This window comes from Pelodiscus sinensis, chromosome 1 (assembly GCF_052426305.1).
Source record: "Pelodiscus sinensis isolate ZL-2025 chromosome 1, ASM5242630v1, whole genome shotgun sequence".
NCBI classification, from domain to species: domain Eukaryota; kingdom Metazoa; phylum Chordata; order Testudines; family Trionychidae; genus Pelodiscus; species Pelodiscus sinensis.
Genome location: NC_143052.1, coordinates 340,132,138 through 340,152,418, shown reverse-complemented (window position 1 = coordinate 340,152,418; position 20,281 = coordinate 340,132,138). Strand labels below are relative to the sequence as shown.

Genomic DNA, 20,281 nt, shown 5'->3' with positions numbered 1-20,281 from the left:
ATTTCAAAAATATAATTGCTGATAATCGATGATTACATCTGTGTTTCATGAAGCCTATTTTTATATCAGTGCAATAAAATTCATCTATCAAATGCATGCATGACTCTTCTATAGTAACACTATTTATTTATAGCTGCTCCCTAGAATATTGATCACAGCAAGAGGATTCAAACTCAGTACCCTTGTCTCCTAAAAAGAAAAGAAAAGAAAAAAAAGTGTGTGGGGGGGTCCCCATCTGCATCTCATAAAGTAGCAGTTTCAATAGTTTATCCAGCAAAGAAAACTGTAATAAACAGTTCTGTTGAAATGTAGCAGAGGATAGTGGTATGTAAATAATTATATCAAATCTATACTGATTATTACAGAATCGGCCACACTGGGTTCAAAATGACTTTGGAAATGCAAATTGTTTTAGAACTTGTGACGGGCCGTCACTGACCTGGGGGCGAGACAACTGGAGCCCCCGCCGGCACGGGACCGACGGCCGGGCTCGAACCCGCCAGGGCTCCTCCAGCGCGAGCCGGAGGGGGAGGAGGACCGGTGCGCTGCCACCGCGCCTGCGCCGGCGGTGCAAACACGGCCCATCTCCCGAGGCCCCGCGCGGCGAGGGCGGGGCGGAGGGGAGCGGCTGCCCAGCAGGGACGCACGCCGGGACGTGCCTGGAAGGGGCGGGGCCCCGGGCGGCGGCCGGCGCGGCGGGCCGGTTCAAAAGGGCCCGCCGCCAGCGGGGTAGGGGGCAGACTCCTCGCAGCAGCGGAGGAGTAGCCCCTGCTGCAGGACGGATCCGGAGCGACACGCCCCCCGGCTGTCGGCCCGGCGCTGGTCCCGTGGCCTCCGGGACAGCCATTGCCCCTGGAGGTCGGTCAGCCCCTCCTCGGACGGCGGACGAACCCCGCCGCGCCGGACCAGGAGGGAACGGGACAGCCGGGAGCGGACCGTACTCAGGGAACCTACCCTGGAGACTTCACCCGGACGCTGGGCGCCTCGGACTGCAGAACCAGGGTAGGTTCGGGGACGCGGAGCGTCACCGGCAGGAGGCATCTGAAGGGAGGAAGGAGCCCGGGGCAGGACACTTTTGGCGACCGTGGGTGGACGGGTTATGGAGGGAGTGGACCCCCCCGTCCGCCGTGTCGGGGCACTAGCAGACCCCGACGCTTAGGGCCCCGGGCTGGGACCCGGAGAGAGGGTGGGACCTGGTCCCCCTCCCTCTCCTAGAGGAGCATCTCGCTCCTAGCGACTATAGCGGAGGCGAAGTGTGAGTCGGAACCCCGAGAGAGGGGAAGGCTCAAACTAGGGGCTTCGGCCCCATCCCGCAGAGACGGGTAACTAGTTTGGGGGTTCGCTGACCCCCCCTTCTTCTGGGGAGGGGGTGATCACACCCGAGGGCGCGGGCCCCAGAGCAGAGACCTAGGGCACAGCAAAGGACCAGAGGAGGACGAAAGGGTCCGCAGACCCCCCCTCTCGGGCTGAGAAGGGGTGATCGTGCCCCGAACCCCTCACAGACCTGTTTTAGCTTCTCTAGAGTCTAGAGATTTCCTTTAATATGATGTACGTCCCCTCAGCTGTCTCAGAACTGCTGACCAGGTTTTAGTGAACCATTTGTAACTATTTCATAAAGCTGATGGAACTGGATTTAGTGTCAATTAGGAACCCCTATACTCAGTCTATCTTCATGTCTCTCTATAGACTACTTTCTGTTATGTACCTGCAAGGTCTACAAGATAAAATAATGTCATAAGCTGGAGTCCTGCTCTGGACTTCTCTCAAATCTCGAATATCATCTTATATTTTACAGAATTTTGGAGAGAATTTGCTCTGAAATCTGGTGAATATACCTTTCAAGATCACTCCACGGTTGCTTTTGGAGTCATTTGTGTGGTATGTTGTATTAATTATTGAGTCTCTTTAACTTGGGCCTTCTTTTCAGTTCAACTTCCAGAAGTTCTCATTCTGACACTAATGATCATCTCTCTGCTGGCTCAGATGCTAGTGGGGCCATGTGATCTGAAATCCAGAATTTATGGCTTTCATGTAAATGTCATGGGGCCTGTCTTCTTTGTTTCCTTTTTTCAGGGCTACATTGAGACATCCAATTCTTGCCCACAATTCAGTTTATAAACATTCTCTAGTTAATCCTTAAAGCATCCTGTGGATAATTATTGTTACTCTCATTTTACAGGTACAAAAAATGAGATAAGAGGCTAAGTCACACAACACAATAAAGGACAACATGGGAATTTGAATTTAGGGGTTCCTGTCTCCCAGTCCTGTTCTGAGACCGGTAGATGGCATCCTCTTTTAACTCTCTAATATCTTTGAAAGAGTCACATTTTCAGCAGTAGACTGCTGCTGGGATATAATGTACTGCTATCCTCCAGAAGGGTGACTTGAAGTGTGAAGTGATTTATGCAGGAAAAGTGTTTATTTTGGAGGGGTGCATCAGGTTGGCAGCATTAATCTGAAATCTTCACCTGCTAGCAGATTTAGGCTAAGCCAGTACTGGCACTTTACAGTGCTGTAACTTACTGGTTCAGGAGTGTGAAAGAACACACTCCCTCCCTGAGCACAAGAAGTTACAGCACTGTAAAGTGCCAGTGTGAACCAGACTACAGTGCTGGGAGCACAGCTCCTAGCGCTGATAGCAACCCCCCTGGTGGAGGCGGTTTACACAGAGCACTGGGAGAGCTCCCAGCACTGCTGCCATTACCACACTTTCAGTTTAAAGTGCTTCTGCAGCTGCACTTTACATTTTTAAATGTAGACAAACCTGTGATCTTGCTAGAAAACATCAATTGTGTTTTTCTGTTCATTTACAGTTGTAGATATCTCACTCTTCCCTCCAGACATAAGGAAGTGGAAGTGGCTGTGTACAGACACTGGACATGAACTGGGAATTCTCAAGGAACACCAGTGGGGGGAGAATTTTAAGGTTTATTGCTTCCTTCCTTTTGTAAATACAGCCAAACTCCAGGAAAGGGATAACCCACTCTATTGATTTAAATAGACTTCATTTCAAAGTGTGAGGGAGCTACCTGCTCACAGTGGGTACATCTACACAGCAGGGCTAAAGTTGGAATAAGCTACACAACTTCAGCTACATCAATTGCATAGCTTAAGTCAAAATAGCTTATTTCAGCTTTTGGTGCTATCTACATAGCAAGAAGTGGAAGGGAGAACACTCTTCCTTTGACTTTCCTTACTCCTCATGAAATGAGGATTACAGGAGTTGGAGTAAGAAATCGTCCTGCTTGACATTATTTCAAAATAAAGGTTTGTACTGTAGACCCGCTCTTTATTATTTCGGAATAACTAATGTTAGTGTAGACGTATCCAGTGGGCTTGGGGAGCTGTGACTATAAAGTGGACAATGCTCCACTGTGGAATTCTGTATGTACTATATTGCTTTATGCATCTATGCCCAGAGCTATGGTTGAATGCAATAAATAAATTAATTAAATACATAAAATTAAATACATAAAATAAAATACAAGTCTTATTTAAGAGCACTGTATTAAAATAACTCTTCTCCTTCTCCCAAGTGGTTATGAAACAATGAGGCTTTCAGTGCTTTACACTTCACAGGGGGAAAAAGTACAATGAGCAGCTTAATATAGCTCAGTTCAGGTCTTCTAGTCTCATGGGTATCCAATTGCAAGGTATTCACATCAAACTCAATTCTCAGCTGATCCCAATGCAGAGAGCATTTGGCTATGAGCTCTTCTGTTTTAACATGTTGTTTCAGGACCTACTAAATTTAAGTATGAGTGTACAGTTTGCTATGTCTAAATTTGCTTGATATTGGGAAAAGGGCAGTATCACAAAATCCTTCAATATTCATTCAGTTTATGAAATGTGCAGTAGGTGCTCTTGCATTGCCAGGCTAATATTAACCATGATGTTTGCAAACTAAAAGGAAGCCAGTTATATAACAGATAAAACAGTGTTGTTACCCAAAAAAGCCTAGAATACTTCTTTGTTTTCTAAATGCATTTTATATTTTTCTTCCAATCCACGTACAATACAGATATAATCCTTACAACCATAAAATTGATTCCTTCAAAGAATCAGATAGAAGAATGTAAATCTCATCATGGGACTGGCTAACAGTGAATGGAGAAGCCAGACAACCAGAATATTTAGGCATGCAAATAGAATTTTCTTTCATTATTGTCAAGTTGTCTCACTTGCAGAAGAGAGGAAAGGAACAATACAAATATGTTATTAGCATCTGGATTTTAAATTAAGTTATAGCTACTATATATTTGAGAGAATTTGACTGCCAGATGGACTGATGGATGATCTGTTTGTTCAAGAACTCCTTCTAAACAGTAAGAGTTAGGACTACCAAATCCAGTATACAGCTTCCTCTTATCATAACTTAAAGCCAGGGAAAGATTTGGTTGTGCCAGGAAAATGGGATGTGCCTGGAATGCGATTGCTTCTCATAAACCATATAGAAAAGTAACAATCACCAGGCAGGTGAAAGGGATTGGCTGGAGGCATGCTCCCTCCCTGGGATTGTTCCAGCTCTGAGCCTCCCACCCCCTGGCATCCTTTAGGGAGGGAGAGGTTTGATGCCCCTTCTATTCATATGGGAACACTGCTGGCTGTTCTCCTTTGTCAGGGAGTAAGGGGAAAGTGCACAGTTTGGTGCATTCCTCACTCTGGCTGGGGAGAGCAGGTGGCAAATATATAATGCAAGAGAAAAGGGGGAAGATATAAATGAGTACACAAGTGAGATCATAGAATCATAGATTAGAGTTGAAGAAACTTCGGGAGTTTATCTATTACACCTAGAGATGGTAGAGAGAACTAAGGATATGTCTGCACAACAGCAGGAAGTATACTTCCTAGCACAAATAAACAGACATGTGCTAGCTCTGCTTGAATTAGCATGCTATTAGGAGTCAGGCTGCAACAGCAAGGGTGGTGGCTGGGGCTAGCTGTCCAACTTGGTCCAAATATGTGCCCAGGGGTTGGGCAGGTGCTAGTCCATGCCCCCACCCACACTGCTGTGGCCATGCAGCTATTTTTAGCACACTAACCTGAAAGCACAACTAACATATGCCTGTCTGTCCATGCTGGAAAGCACTCTTCTAGCTGTTTAAGGAAGAAAGAGGAGAATGTAAGGAAAGATTTTGAAGGTTAGGACCACTGTCTCACTGAGCTGCATGTACCTGGCATTGTCTAATTCAGTCAAAAGTTTATTGTACAAGAGGCTGCAAACCTGGTACAATTTCTCACTCAATCTTCTACGTGTTTATGTTGTGTTGAAGCACAGATAATTGCTTGATGGAGCAAGAGGAAGGGATGAGAGTGGCTAGTCCAGATACAATCCACACAGGAGAGGGCAGAGTTCAGAAAATATTCCATGTAGGAATACCATCTTATTGAGAGAGCTGTAGAATAGCTTGATGAAATTTGAAAGTTGAGGTCTAAAGTTAACTCTCCATGACATCCACAGCAGTTCAGAAATAAGTTCTGTCAATGATACCTGCATTTATCATTGATCTGTCCAATTTTCCTTCAAACACCTTTGCATTTTCTCCTGTGGTGCACTTTATGCATATGAAGTGTTTCTCAAAATCCACACACACTATTTCATCCTCCTTTAATTAAAAAATTCCCTCTGTCATGATGCCTCCAAATGTTAGATAGTTGGTACCATGATTGTTGTTCTCATGCTAATGAAATCATTCATTGCTACTTTGTGCATCCCATCTCTATTTGTTGTATCCACCTGTTGTCTGTCATATACTTTCAAACTTGTAAGCAGTTTTAGAGCATAGACAATCTTTTTGTTGTGTGTGTGATACAAAAGTCCTTAATTTACAATCTGAGGTTCTACTACACTTCAAACAATAAAGTGATGATAGAAAAGTGTAAAATTCAACACAGACTCCATCTGGTCTAGGTGATACATTAACTAAAATGCTTGGCAAATGAGCAGTCAGGGATTATAAATGTACTAAATTAGCAAGATCACAGAGACTGTCTTTCTCATATGTTTTTAACAATACCTAACATGATGGGGCCCTACCCTACATGCAATACTGTAATACAGATAATAATAGTTTGTAACCTTTTAAATGACATCTAATAGACACAGACAATTCCCAACTGCCCATTAGTATTAAAGAGAGAATTCCTGTGTTTCTATGGCTACTCTGAGGAATGTTGTGCACTCATATTGTGTTGCTGCTCCTTTATACTGAAAAGTTTAGTTCTAAAGACTCCGAAAACGTATTGCCATGAGGATAAGAAACAGGCAGGAGGAATAGCTTTGAAGGTAGTGGAGGAAGTAAACCAAATAAAGAGGCCTAAGTCTTCATTGACCTGCACTCTGTACAATCATGTACATCTGTACAGAGTATAAGATGCTACTAGATCAGAATAGCAGCATTTTATCCCTAATGTAAATAATAACACAAGGTACAGGGCAATGGAAATTCAGGCGGAAGGAGATAAAATATTCCACTTGTGATATGTTAACATCAAAGATTTTATTAGTTTAAATAAAATTTTCCCATTGCCCTTTTCTATTATAGGAGATGAGCCTTCATCAGCACAAGAAGTTCTTCCAGGCAGTCCCTACACATAACTGGACATAGAAAAGTAAAAGTATGGGGAAGTGTGTGGGAGAATTAAGCAGGATTCTATAGCAAGGAAGCTTCAAATCAGAGATTACCAGTGGCAATGATGTCTTAATCCTAACTCTTTTTTTCCCCTCCCAAGAAGATGCTGTGATGACTGAGCAGAAAACAACACAATAGCAGGCAGTAAGGTTGTTCAGTAGGAAAAAAACTTTATAAACACAAACCAATTAAGATGATGTAAGCAAAAAAATACTTTCCCGGCAGCCCAACATGTAACCCAGCCCTCAGAAACTGGGTAGGGATCCTGCCTTCCCACATGCACTCTCCTCCATCTGCTCCCCAGCAGACCTTTTTATAGCTCATCCTTTCGCAGATGTTCAAGGGAGGGACTAGGGAATGCTCTTCCACCATCTTTCCTTCCTAGGTTGAAATCTCCTCTTTGGTCGGTCGCTCATAGCTACAAAGAAGACAATGCATATACATTATTCATTACTTAGCTATTTTTGTCTGAAAAACTTTGCTGGATTGCTGACAAAATATCCTTCCTTTTTCAAACTGCCCAACTCCCTCCTCTCCGACCTGATACCGCCAACTGCCCTATTTTTCTCTATCCCAAGGTGAATGGTCACCTCCACACTTTAATGAAGTCAGTTTCTTGGCCTACTTTATCCCTCCTCTAGCACCTTCCCACATGCATCTAGAAACCATAGTGATAGCTGCTTTCGATTAGATAGAGAAAATAGATTAAAAATGTATATACAGACTCCCCTCCATAATCAGCCTCACTCATTCTGAGCCCTGCAGACAGCACAAGCTAATGAAACCTGAATTTATTCTGAAATATCTGAAATAAGAAATGATAATTAATAATGCTTTGCAGTCTTACAAAGCATTCCCTCTTGAGGATCTCAAAGCACTTCATATAATTTAATTAATAAAGCTTATGGTATCCCTGTGACATAGGAATACACAGTAATTTCATCCAATACTGAAATGTAACAACTGTTTAACAATGCACTGAAACATTACCTGGCTGTTTAGGACATGACAAACACCCTTATCTGGTTAAAACTCCAGATGAGGCAGAATGTAAAAATGTTTGATTGAATTTAGAATGCAATTATTTGTTTGAATTTGAAGAACAAAAGTGCCAAGAGGTTCTTAAGGCTATATCTACACTACTACTTTTGTCAGGAAGGGTTGTGAAAAAAACACTCAACCCACCAAATTTACACTGAGGCTACGTCTGCACTACAAGGTTTTTGCATAAAAACAGCTGCTTTTGCGCAAAAACCTAGGGAGCATCCACACTTCAAATGAGCTCTTACGCAATTAAATGGGCAGTTAAACGGCAGAACAGAGGGCTTTTTCTGCCGTAGGTAGACCTCCTTTTCTGAGGCATAACTGCTTTTAGCGCTAGCGCTATTACCAGGGTTCGACAAAGCATTGAATCTACTCGCCCATGGCGAGTAGATTTCAGCCGGGTGCTCCGTTTGTTTCCAGTGCGCACATGCGCAATACGGGTCTTGTGCATGCGCTTTGTGGAGCTGGCGAGCAGCTTTTGCGCAAACACTCTAGCACAAAATGCTTCTTGTGCAAGAAGCCTGTAGTGTAGACGTAGCCTGACAGAAGCATTTCTGTGGACAGCACTATGTTGGAGGGAGAGCAGGCCCCAGTCCAGTTGTTGGGGGTGATGTGAGAGAGACCATATTTTGGTAAAGGCCTTATAGTTTTACATTTCATTCAGAAAAGACCAACCACCTCCAGCAGCACAGCAGCCCATATCACCAGACTGGAATTCTGATTCAGTCCTGACTGAAAGGGAATAGTGCCAGATACTGAATCACAAACATCTTTTTTGAATCACATGCATATTTATTTTCCTTGGAGATTTCTCATTCAAGCATGGGCCAGGCTCACTGGACAAAACAGTAAGGCTGTAGTTTGTCAGCTCCTCTGCATAGTGGTAAAAAAATGCATCAATAAATTTGATACATCTACATTTGTTCAAGTTTTGTTTCAACAATATGATCCCAAAGGAGTGTTACTCAGCACTGAGTCAAAGTAATCAAAGCGTTCCTTACACTTTGATTACAAAGGAACATTTTTGCTGGCTTTGCCCACTATTTTTATTAGCTGTGGTGTCACCTCTTGTGGCAGCAAAAAGTCATTAGCAACATCAACAGCAGCACTTTTGCCTTTACATAAGTAAGTCTTCATTTCAAGTGTGATCAAGCAATTTGCATAATATAAGTGGATAACTGAGGAAACTTAAGTTTGTCAGATAGTATGAGGTGACTGTTTCTTCAGTTAGAACAAAAAATTTAATTCTTGCAGCTAATATTCACCCACATGCTTGTATATTGGCCAAATTCTCCAGTCTCAGCTTTGCCACACAGACCAAAACCATTTAAAGGCATAATTCTCATTGACTTCAATAGAATCATGCCAAGATAACTATGGTCGACTGTTTCATCTATTAGTATGAAATTTGGGTTTTTTATCCATGTAGCTAGGACACTGTACAAAATTAAACTACAACACACACAGCAACTCAGGAAAACCACTCACTATAATACAAAGGAAAATAATCCAAATGAGAAAATGCTGGTAAAAAAGAGAAGCCAAAACTGTCAAAGATGTACTGAGCCGAGTAGAACAGCTGCACACCAAGACTAGAAGACAGCACAAAGAGACTCTGGCAAGCCTCCACAGGGAGGGAGTTCTACAGACAAGCTTTCTGAACTGAGAAGGCCCTATTTTCCCTGTTAATTCAGAGGGGACCATGGGATGATGAACAAGACAGCTAGACTGTTCTCCTCAAGAAGGCCATTGAAAAGAGTGACAGTCACTCAAGTACTTTGAGATAAGATTATTTTGTATGTTTTTGCATATTAGGAAGACATCTGTTTTAGTGATACTGTAACAAATACATAAACATTCAGGATTGCCACCGTTGTCATTATACGGCACATCATGGTCACACAATTTTGTGGTGAGAAATCTCTAAAATCACTGATTCCTACCACATGAACAAAAGGATCTTCATTATCTGTCAGCAGTATAGCCTATAACATACAGTTGGGCAGGTCTGTCAAACACTATATTAAATACTAGAAGATTTACTTAGTGTTGCTTGGGTCCTTAACTCAATTAATTTTTGTTTTTGGAAAATAAAATAAAAATGTACATGCTTAATTTAAATCATTGCTCTGGGATGTAGCTGTGGATGTGCAGGCTGTGCCCAGGGAGGCAGGACTTCCTCAGCCCTCTCTCAGCGCAGTAGCTTGGGGCCAGGTGAGAAGCACCTTTACATGGCCACTGCAGCTCCAGCACAGCTGGATGTCCCCCAATAGGGGCACAGCACATGTCCCCCAATAGGGGCAAGTCCAAGTTCGTCTGCCCCCTGCACTTCCCATCCAGAGTGAAGAATGCAGCAAACTGTGCACTTTCCCTTCATTTCCTGACAAAGGGGAACAGCCAGCAATATTCCCATATAAATTGGGAGCAGGGGGATCTTCGGCCTCTGCACCCTCCCTAAAGGGTGCCTAAGGAGTGGGAGGCTCAGGGCTAGAGCACTTCTGAGGGGAGGGGACCCAAATCCAGCCAGTCCCTTTCACCTGCCAGGTGAGTCAGTCTCTTTTCTATATGATTTTATGAGAAGCAATCCCATTTTGGGCACATCCCATTTTCCTGTCACAATCAAACCCTAACCTTGTTGTAAGTTATAATAAGAGGAAGCTGTATATTGGACAGAAAGACAAATATTTAGTAGGTATTTAACTCCTTTGGAAGGGCTGCTATTAAAATACTATACTAAGTATCTAGGGGTATGTCTACACTACCACCCTAGTTCGAACTAGGGTGGTAATGTAGGCTACCGGAGTGCAAATGAAGCCCGGGATTTGAATTTCCTGGGCTTCATTTGCATATAGCCGCGCACCGCCATTTTTAAATGTCCGCTAGTGCGGACTCCGTGCCGTGCGGCTACACGTGGCACGGACTAGGTAGTTCGGACTAGGCTCCCTATTCTGAACTACTGTTACTCCTCGTTTCACCGCAGCTCCAGCACAGCTGGATGTCCCCCAATAGGAGTAACGGTAGTTTGGAATAGGAAGCCTAGTCCGAACTACCTAGTCCGTGCCGCGTGTAGCCGCACGGCACGGAGTCCGCACTAGCGGACATTTTAAAATGGCGGCGCCCGGCTTTATGCAAATGAAGCCCGGGAAATTCATATCCCGGGCTTCATTTGCAACTCCGGTTGCCTACATTACCACCCTAGTTCGAACTAGGGTGGTAGTGTAGACATACTCTAGGAGACTCAGCCCTGGACCACAGCAGCAATCCTAGCAGAGGATCAGAACTCTCTTAGACTGCTTATGGTCCCAGGGCAGAGACAGAACTAATTAGTAAACAATATTACAAGAACCACACCAATCACAAACCAGAATTCAGAAACATGGGATTTGGTTTTATTTTCAGTCTTTGGTTGTTTTGAGTACAGCAGAGACAGAAGCATTACTGTCAGAGAGGACCTTCGACCCTCCACATACTCAAAGGAAGACATTTGAGTCTATGGGGGATTTCTGGGGCATTGACCAGTGGAGACTGAGGAGAGTCGTGGTCAGGCTACCAAAAGCCAGCCTAAATACAACTGGAATCCAGACCATAGAGCCACAAGGCTGATATTACTATCCTTGGTGGAGATGTTTTGTAAGAATACCACTGTTTATTTATTTTGCTATTTTAAGATTGCCATCAGTTTCAGTGCTGCATTCATCAGATACTGAGCCTAAATTCACTATTTGCCTGGGCAGGTACTAGTAGGGGACATAGGGTGGTTTGTCTTGGCTGCCTATTTGGTAGGAGCAGCGTTTATACATATTTTTAAAAATCTTTTATTCTCTTGATCCCTCTTTCCATTGTTGCGTAACCGGATATCCCCATCTATGTGTGTGCGCGTGCACACTGACACTCCTGTATAACAAACTATGTATAAAATATTTCCCAGGTGACAGGCCCTTTATGTTCTCTGCCCTAAGAGAGGTTTCCTTGAGCGGAGGCATCTGACACCCTTATAGGTGACCATTGCACCCATTAGCCTGAGGAGAAAAGGGAGAAGGCTGCAGTCACATCTTAAAGTTGAGTTACATATATTTTGTTTTACATTATTAATCAGGTGCATAGGCACCGACTCTGGGTGCTGTGGGGCTGGAACATCCATGGGGAAATATTAGCTTGTGCTCAGCACCCACCTGCAGCCAACCTTCCCTCTCTAACCTCCTCTCCCTAGTGCCTCTCACCTGCGGGCAGCTCCACTGACCTACTCCTCCCCCTCTGTCCCAGCATCTGCAGTGTTCAGAGGCTCCTGGAAGGACAAGGAGCAATCAGGATGTGGCATGTTTGTGGGGGAGGCCAAAAAGAGGCAGGGCAGGGGGGAGGCATGAGGGAAGGGGTGGAATAGTGGCAGGGGCAGAGCAGGTGCAGAAAGAGGTGGGGCAAGGGAGTTGGGAAGGGGGTAGGATCTGGTACCTAGATAGGGCAGAAGTCAGTGCCTATGATCACATGTATATGGTAATATCCTGTGATAAGCCAAAAATGAGGCCTCAGAATGTGAAACACTGAGGTTATGTCTACACTGCAATTAGATACCAGAGCTGGCCTGTGCTGCAGATTGGGGCTTGTGGTTGTCAGGCTGCTGTTTCACTGGTATAGACTTCTGGGTCTGGGCTAGAGTCTGGGCTCTAGGACCCTGTCAAGTGGGAGGGCTCCAGGACTCAGACTCCAAGCTGAGTTCAGAACCCTACACTGCAGTGAAGCAGTCTCAGGTTATGTCCAGACTGCAAGCCTCTTTCAAAAGAGAGCGTCTAGACTGCACGCGGAACTTTCGAAAGAGCAAGCCGCTTTTTCGAAAGAAAGCATCCAGTGAGTCTGGATGCTCTCTTTCGAAGAAGCCCTATTTACATTCAAGAACGCCTTCTTTCGAAAGAAGCACTTTCGAAAGAAGGCGTTCTTCCTCGTGAAATGAGGTTTACCGCCGTCGAAAGAAAAGCTGCGTTCTTTCGATTTAATTTTGAAAGAACGCGGCTGCAGTCTAGACGCAGGTGAAGTTTTTTCGAAAAAAGGCTACTTTTTTCGAAAAAACCCCTGAGTCTGGACACAGCCTCAGAGTCTGACCCCCACAAACCAGGTGCTGGTTTTTTATTACAGTAGCATACCCTGACAGACCCTACCCTTAAAAGCTTACAGCTAAACAGACAACACAAAACTATTTTTATTATGACTTGGGGAGAAATTATTATAATAGAGACATTCATTTAACTTGGCCCTTTATTCGGCTTTCCCCTTTATTCGGCTTTGGTGAGGCCACATCTGGAGTATTGTGTCCAGTTCTGGGCCCCCCACTACAAAAAGGATGCGGAAGCATTGGAGAGGGTCCAGCGGAGGGCAACCAAAATGATTAGGGGGCTGGAGCATATGACCTACGAGGAGAGGCTGAGGGACTTGGGTCTGTTTAGTCTGCAGAAGCGAAGAGTGAGGGGGGATTTGATAGCAGCCTTCAACTTCCTGAAGGGAGGTTCCAAAGAGGATGGAGAGAGGCTGTTCTCAGTAGTGACAGATGGCAGAACAAGGAGCAATGGTCTCAAGTTGTGGTGGGAGAGGTCCAGATTGGATATTAGGAAAAACTATTTTACTAGAAGGGTAGTGAAGCATTGGAATGGGTTACCTAGGGAAGTAGTGGAGTCTCCATCCCTAGAGGTATTTAAGTCTCGGCTTGACAAAGCCCTGGCCGGGTTGATTTAGATGGGATTGGTCCTGCCTAGAGTGGGGGGCTGGACTTGACGACCTTCTGGGGTCTCTTCCAGTTCTATGATTCTATGATAAGGGGATGGTTGGATGAAATAACATGAGCTTGGTAACTAATTGACCATTCATTATCAGTTGGAAATAGGTCAATGGAGGGATGATAGGAGTTGCTATAGGGAACTTTCTGGGTGTCTGGATAGTGAATCTTGCCCACATGCTCAGGGTTTAGCTGATCGCCATATTTGGGGTCGGGAAGGAATTTTCCTCCAGGGTAGATTGGCAGAGGCCCTGGAGGTTTTTCGCCTTCCTCTGTAGCATTGGGCACAGATCACAGCTGAAGGACTCTCTGCATGTTGGGTCCTTCAAAGTATTTGAATGCTTCAATACCTTTGATATAGGTGAGAGGATTATTCTAAGAGGGGTGGTTGAGATTCTGTGGCCTGCACTGTGCAAGGGGTCAGACTAGATGATCATAATGGTCCCTTCTGACCTTAAAGTCTATGAGATCTATGAAATCTATGGCCCGTTTACTGGTTAAATCTAGTCCAGTGGCAACTGAAAAGTGTTGGTTTCTGATGGTCATTCAGTGGTATAACTACAGTGCCTCCAGGTGGATTGCAACAAGAAAAAGTTACACAAACACTTTGCTGAAAGAGCATCTTTAAAGTTTCAGTCAATCACTCAAAAGCTAGGAGTCAGGTTTCCTGTGAAACCTTAATTCAGCCCCTTTGGGCATATGGATTATGATACAGTCCTTAATTACATGATCATGTATTATATTTTCCAGAGAATACTTCCATCATTCAGGACACATAGGGTTCGTCTACACTGGCCCCTTTTCCGGAAGGGGCATGTTAATTTCAGCTATCGTAGTAGGGAAATCCGCAGGGGATTTAAATATCCCCCGCGGCATTTAAATAAAAATGTCCGCCGCTTTTTTCCGGCTTTTAGATAAGCCAGAAAAGAGCGTCTACACTGGCCGCGATCCTCCGGAAAAAGCGCCCTTTTCCGGAGGCTCTTATTCCTACTTTGATATTTAAATCCCCCGCGCATTTCCCTATTGCGATTTCAAAAATTACCATGCCCCTTCCGGAAAAGGGGCCAATGTAGACGAGCCCCATGGGTTTTCCGGAATACCAGAGATATCCCGGAAAAACTCTGCTGCGTTCAAGGAACGCATCTGCTCTTCTGCTTTTTTTTTTTTTTTGTGGAAGAGCAGACATGCTCTTTCAGAAACCCTGTCTTCCTCCTCCCACAAGGAAGACGGGCTTTTACAAAAGAGGAGGCTTTTCCAAAAAAAATATTTGAAAAAGGCACGCAAATTGGAGAGATTGGAGACTCTTAAGGGAAGGGGCCACATTTTCATATGTATTCGTACAGTGCTTAGCAAATGTGGCCCTGATATGACAAATAATATTCAATGACACCGTCCTCTAGATCACTTTGAAAAGTTTAATTTTATTCATCTAAATCACTGAGTCAAGCAGGATACCAAACGAACAAAAGACAGTCCCCTTTTTCTTCAGTCTTCTTTTTGCAGAAATCAACAGAGTTCTTCTTTTGTGTAGAGTCTACTCCTTTAGCTGATTTCAAGACCTTTCTTTGTCTTGGAATATTAAGTACTCTATTACCCTACCTTCCCTTGCTCTTGGTGGTTCACCAATGTAGAAATATGGAAATGGGCTGCAATGAGCTCTTCCTATCTCAAAAGTCAGACTCAAAATCCTGTATCACAAATTTTTTTGATGAATTTATTTATGAAAGAATGTCCTTCCTCTACGTCAGGAAGGCATACTAATCAGAATCAATGTTTTTGTTCTATTCTTTGGATTTTCCTCTTTTTCCTGAATCCTAGCTATCTTTGATTATTCATTATTTAAATTTGGGATGCAGATTCTGTCTTTACTGCATCTAGACACTCCACTTTTGAAATCCTCTCTTGGAAATTCTCCATACCAGGCAGTTAATATATTTTATTACTTTATGAACACAAGCCAAGTGCTCTGCAAGTTGTTTTTGTGTTGCAGTTTCAGTGTTTCCTATGGAGACCCGCTTGCTTTCTGTCTGGTAGTGGCCTGAGACAAACTGTAAGGAGCCAACCCTACATCAGTGCAGTCTTGTGAATCCTAATAAAAATAGGCAATTTGACTTGCGCTTTTCCTCCAAGTCTGTTTCCTGAGCTTCTTAAAAGTTGCCATTTTGGGAAGGAGAAGGAGAATGGCAGGTATTAAATAAATCTTGTAATGGATCTCTGATCATCAGCAGAATTTCACAGCTGCTGACCCTTTGCCAGCTTGGATGACCTCATTATTAGTGAACTGCTTTCATATCCTTCCCTTGCAACTTTTCCTACACTGTGTGTAGTTTTGCTATTAATGCATAGCAAGGCAATGCTGCCACATAAAGGCAGTAAGAGAGACTTGATTTTCTCCCCATTGTGGATTTCCTAAAGTCCTAACCAAGTTTGCACTGTTTAGAGATAGCATAACCAGTGGAGAGGAAAAGGTGTTGGTATTCTGCTTAAAACTCCTTCCACCTAACCTAAATTTCCAGCCTAAAATAATCAGCAGCGAAATAGTTATCTTGACACTTACATTGTCATCTAAAGGCTTCAGCAACAACACCCACTCAAAAAAGGAAGAAGTTCACACCTCAGTTTTCTTCTGACAGACTGAAAAAATACCTCAGAGTCACATTCAGAAAGTTCTCTTTGCAACCATGAGAGTTAGACGATTCTTAAAAACAAACAAACAAAAGAAAGCTGAGCTTACATTCTGCAGAAAATAATGGAACATATGGTAAAATCATATTAATAGGGTGTACCACCGGCACCCAAAACTGAGTCAATCTGGCTCCAATCATATCATTAGTTGCATTTTTAATTAGTTATATTTTATAGATCCCCCCAACGAAAAGTAAGGAAAGAACAAAACAAAAGAAATGGAAAGGGAAGTGGAAAAGAGAATGTTCTCTCAGTTTCTATCCACTAGAAATGAAGCCAATATTTTGAAAAAGTCAGACCAAATCTTTTCAGATGTGTCTGAAGTTCTTCTCGTAAAGAACCAGTGTAGCAGCACAGATCAGCACCTCCTTCTCGCACTCCCCGCAGCGTGTGGGAGCCAGAGCATCCCAGCAGCCTGGTCTGCTCCACCCTGTGCAATTGTCCTCTCCCAGCTTGCTGTGCTTGGTTTCACCATGGCAGCAGAAAGTGGAGCACCCTGGCCCCAGAGCACTCCACTTGCTGCAGCCACGGAAAAGCATACCACAGCAGGCTGGGAGAGGGTAGTGGGGCAAAGTAGAGCAGGCTGCTGGGTCGCTCTGGCTCCTGCTGCCACAGTGGGGGGGGGGCGGGGAGACACCTCTTCTGCTGCCCCGCACCAGGCCCCCTGGTAATTCCCTTGTTCGTGTTGCTGGGAGGAGGGGGCTTCAGCAAGGGAGAAAGGTGGAGTCAGGGGCAGAGCAGGGGCCAGGAGTGGAGCACGGATGAAGCAGAGGCGGGGTAGGGGCAGAGCTTGTGATGGAGGGACAATCCCAGAACATGTAAACCAGCATCCCCAGCAGCAGTCTCTTTGGGGAAGACCCATGCAATGTGGGAACCAGTGTGAACAACATGTAACTTTTTGCTGAAGCATTCTTAATCACAGATCAATAGTACAGTTTCTAATGTTTTGCAAGGAGTGACCGGGAGCGTGGGAGGGACCACACTGAAAAAATATGCCCTGAGTGTGGCAATCCCTCCAAACTGATAGTTTAGACACCCTCAGGTCAATATACATTTTAAAATCTTCCAAATATCACACTGTTGGTCTATCCTTAGTAAACCAACTAAAGATTTATTAATAAAAACGTTTTTGAATAGTTAAGAATCACATAATACAATTATTTCGTGGGTAGCCATGTTAGTCTAACTGGAAAAACTTTAAAAAACAACAAATAGTCTTGCAGCACCTTAGAGACTAATAAAAAATGTAGATGGCATCATGAGCTTTCATGGGCACAACCCACTTCAGATGAATGGAGTTTAAGGGGTCCAGTTTTCAAATAAATAGCACAGAAAAGGCATGGGGGGAGAGGAGGAAAAAGAAGGGGAAAAAAGGGGGGGGAATTGTCAATTAGACAGAGTGTCCATGCTAAAAGAAGCTGAAAAGAATACTTAGTACCCACTCTGAGTACCCTTTGTTTGTTTTTTTTTGTCATTAGGATCTGTAATGTAATGGGCCATCCAACTGACAGTTTGGTTTATACATCTGTTGTAGGAATCAAACTTGTAAATAAAATTAAGTTCTTTAGCTTCCCTGTTGAGCTGACTTTTGAAATCAGTTTGAAATAATTTGGTGACTTTGAGATCCTTGACACGACATTACAATTACACGGACACATTTCCATCACCTTATACCAAAAACCTACCGACATTTATACTTACCTACATGCCTCTAACTTCCATCCAAGACAAATTTCCTAATCAATTTTTATAGCCAGGTACTAAAATACAACCAGATTTGCTCCAATCCCACAGACAGAGACAAACACCTACAGCATATATATAAGGCATTCCTAAAACTGAAATACCCAGCCGGAGAAGTGAAAAAACAGATTGACAGAGCCAGACGAGTACCCAGACATCAGCTACTTCAAGAAAGACCCTGCAAAGAAAACAGGACACCACTTGTCATCATCTTCAGCCCCCAACTTAAACTCCTCCAACGCATTAATGATGGTGCAAGACTATTAATTGTTTAAGTTTTTCCATAGTACAATTGATTTTCAATATTCATAGAGGAATAATGGAAGAGACTGCTAGCTTGCCAAAGTCTCTCTGGTAATTTCAAAAACGTTGGAAGGCCCTCAATTTAAGATTGCCAACTGCCAGGTTTCTTAAAACCAGATGCTACAGGCCCTGCTCTGCTTGCTTCCCTCCTCCATCTGGTCACTTGCTTACTCTCTCCCACCCGCCTGGCCACTTTGCTCTTTCCTCTCCCTCTGGTCACTCATTCCCCAACTCTGCAATTATTCCCCTCCTGCCTTGCCTCTACCCCCCTTCACTCTCCCCGGTAAGGTTGGTCACTCAGGGTATGTCTATACTACAGCACTAATTCGAACTAACTTAATTCAAATTAGTTGATTCGAACTAAGCTAATTCGAACTAGTGCATCTAGACCTAAAAACTAGATCGAATTAGCATTTTGCTAATTCGAACTAGCATATCCACAATGAGTGGACCCTGAACCGAGGTTAAGGATGGCCGGAAGCAGTGCCGGCAGGGCATCAGGTTAGGACTTAGAGCGTGGAGCTGCTACCTCAGGCTAGCCGAGGGCTGTGCTTAAAGGGACCCGACCCCCACCCCGGACAGACAGTTCTCAGGGGTTCCCCGCTTGCTTGTCTACCTTGATGAGGGACAGCAAAGCAGTCCTGGCTTGGAGTGCCCTGAGTGCCCACACTCGGCACATCACAGCATACAGACATCAGCCCGGCTGCACTTGCCGCAGGCTGCCATCCGGAGGCGGGGTAAATCGAGGGGCTTCAGGAGAGCTTCCACCCCGAGGAGCCCGCAGAGCCAGCCCATTCCTCCCTATCGGGGGCTCGTACCCCATTCCTCCCTCACCTCCTTCCACTTACCCCTCCCTAGCCCCCCTTCCTCATGTACAAAATAAAGGACACGTGTGGTCAAAAATAGAAACTCTCTTTATTGAACAAAACTCGGGGAGACCGGAAAAAGGAGGTGGGAGAGGGGAAGAGAGAGGGTGCGAGAGGGGAGGGCAACTAAAATGATCAGGGGTTTGGAACAGGTCCCATATGAAGAGAGGCTAAAGAGACTGGGACTTTTCAGCTTAGAAAAGAGGAGACTGAGGGGGGATATGATAGAGGTCTATAAAAGCATGAGTGGTGTGGAGAGGGTGCATAAAGAAAAGTTTTTCATTAGTTCCCATAATAGAAGGACTAGAGGATACCAAATGAAATGAATGGGTAGCAGGCTTCAAACTAATAAGTGAAAGTTCTTCTTCACAAAGCAAATAGTCAACCTGTGGAACTCCTTGCTGCAGGAGGCTGTGAAGGCTAGAACTAGAACAGAGTTTAAAGAGAAGTTAGATACATTCATGGAGGTTGGGTCCATGGAGTGGTATTAGCCAGGGGGTAGAAATGGTGTCCCTGGCCTCTGTTTGTGGAAGGCTGGAGATGGATGGCACGAGACAATTGGCTTGGTCATTGTCTTCGGTCCATCCCCTCCAGGGTACCTAGTGTTGGCCGCTGTTGGCAGACAGGCTACTGGGCTAGATGGACCTTTGGTCTGACCCAGTACGGCCATTTTAAGCTCAGGGCTCAGGGTCGGGGGTCTCAGTGGACCACCTTGATTTTCATGCAAACCTGCTCCTGGGTGGCCAGGCTGGCAGCTATCCTGCCCTAGACGGCCACTTTCCTGGGCCTAGTGTGGAGGTTGTGGATGAGGTCCACGATGTCTGCACTAGACCAGGCAGGCGCCCGCCTCTTGCGGACCTGGGCAGGCTCCCGGGAGCTGCCAGCCCGGTCCCAGGAAGAGGCGGAGGGCTGGGTGGCAGCGGGTAGCTGGCTCGAGCTGTGCCAGGGGCAGGGTCTGCTGGCTGGGTGCTGGCAGGCTTGCACCTGGCACGGGCACCGTAGCCAGCCCGTGCCCCTTTAAGGGCTCCGGGGCCGGGAGGGGGCAGAAGAGTTTCCCTGGTGGTACCCAGAGTGGCCATCAGGGAAAGCTGGGAAGCGCTAGCCTCCCACTAGTTCGAATTAAGTGGCTACACAGCCCTTAATTTGAACTACTTAATTCGAACTAGGCGTTAGTCCTCGTAGAATGAGGTTTGCCTAGTTCGAATTAAGCGCTCCGCTAGTTCGAATTAAGTCGAACTAGCAGT

General features: G+C 44.8%; 1 long non-coding RNA gene across 1 annotated transcript; it reads left to right on the top strand.

The window, feature by feature from the left end:
• The first annotated feature begins 660 nt into the window (after positions 1-660).
• On the top strand, positions 661-6,295 carry LOC106732614 (uncharacterized). Its single transcript, XR_001368855.4, has 3 exons — positions 661-1,002; positions 1,796-1,878; positions 2,817-6,295. It is a non-coding gene; the product is annotated as an uncharacterized LOC106732614 (long non-coding RNA).
• Positions 6,296-20,281: the final 13,986 nt, after the last annotated feature.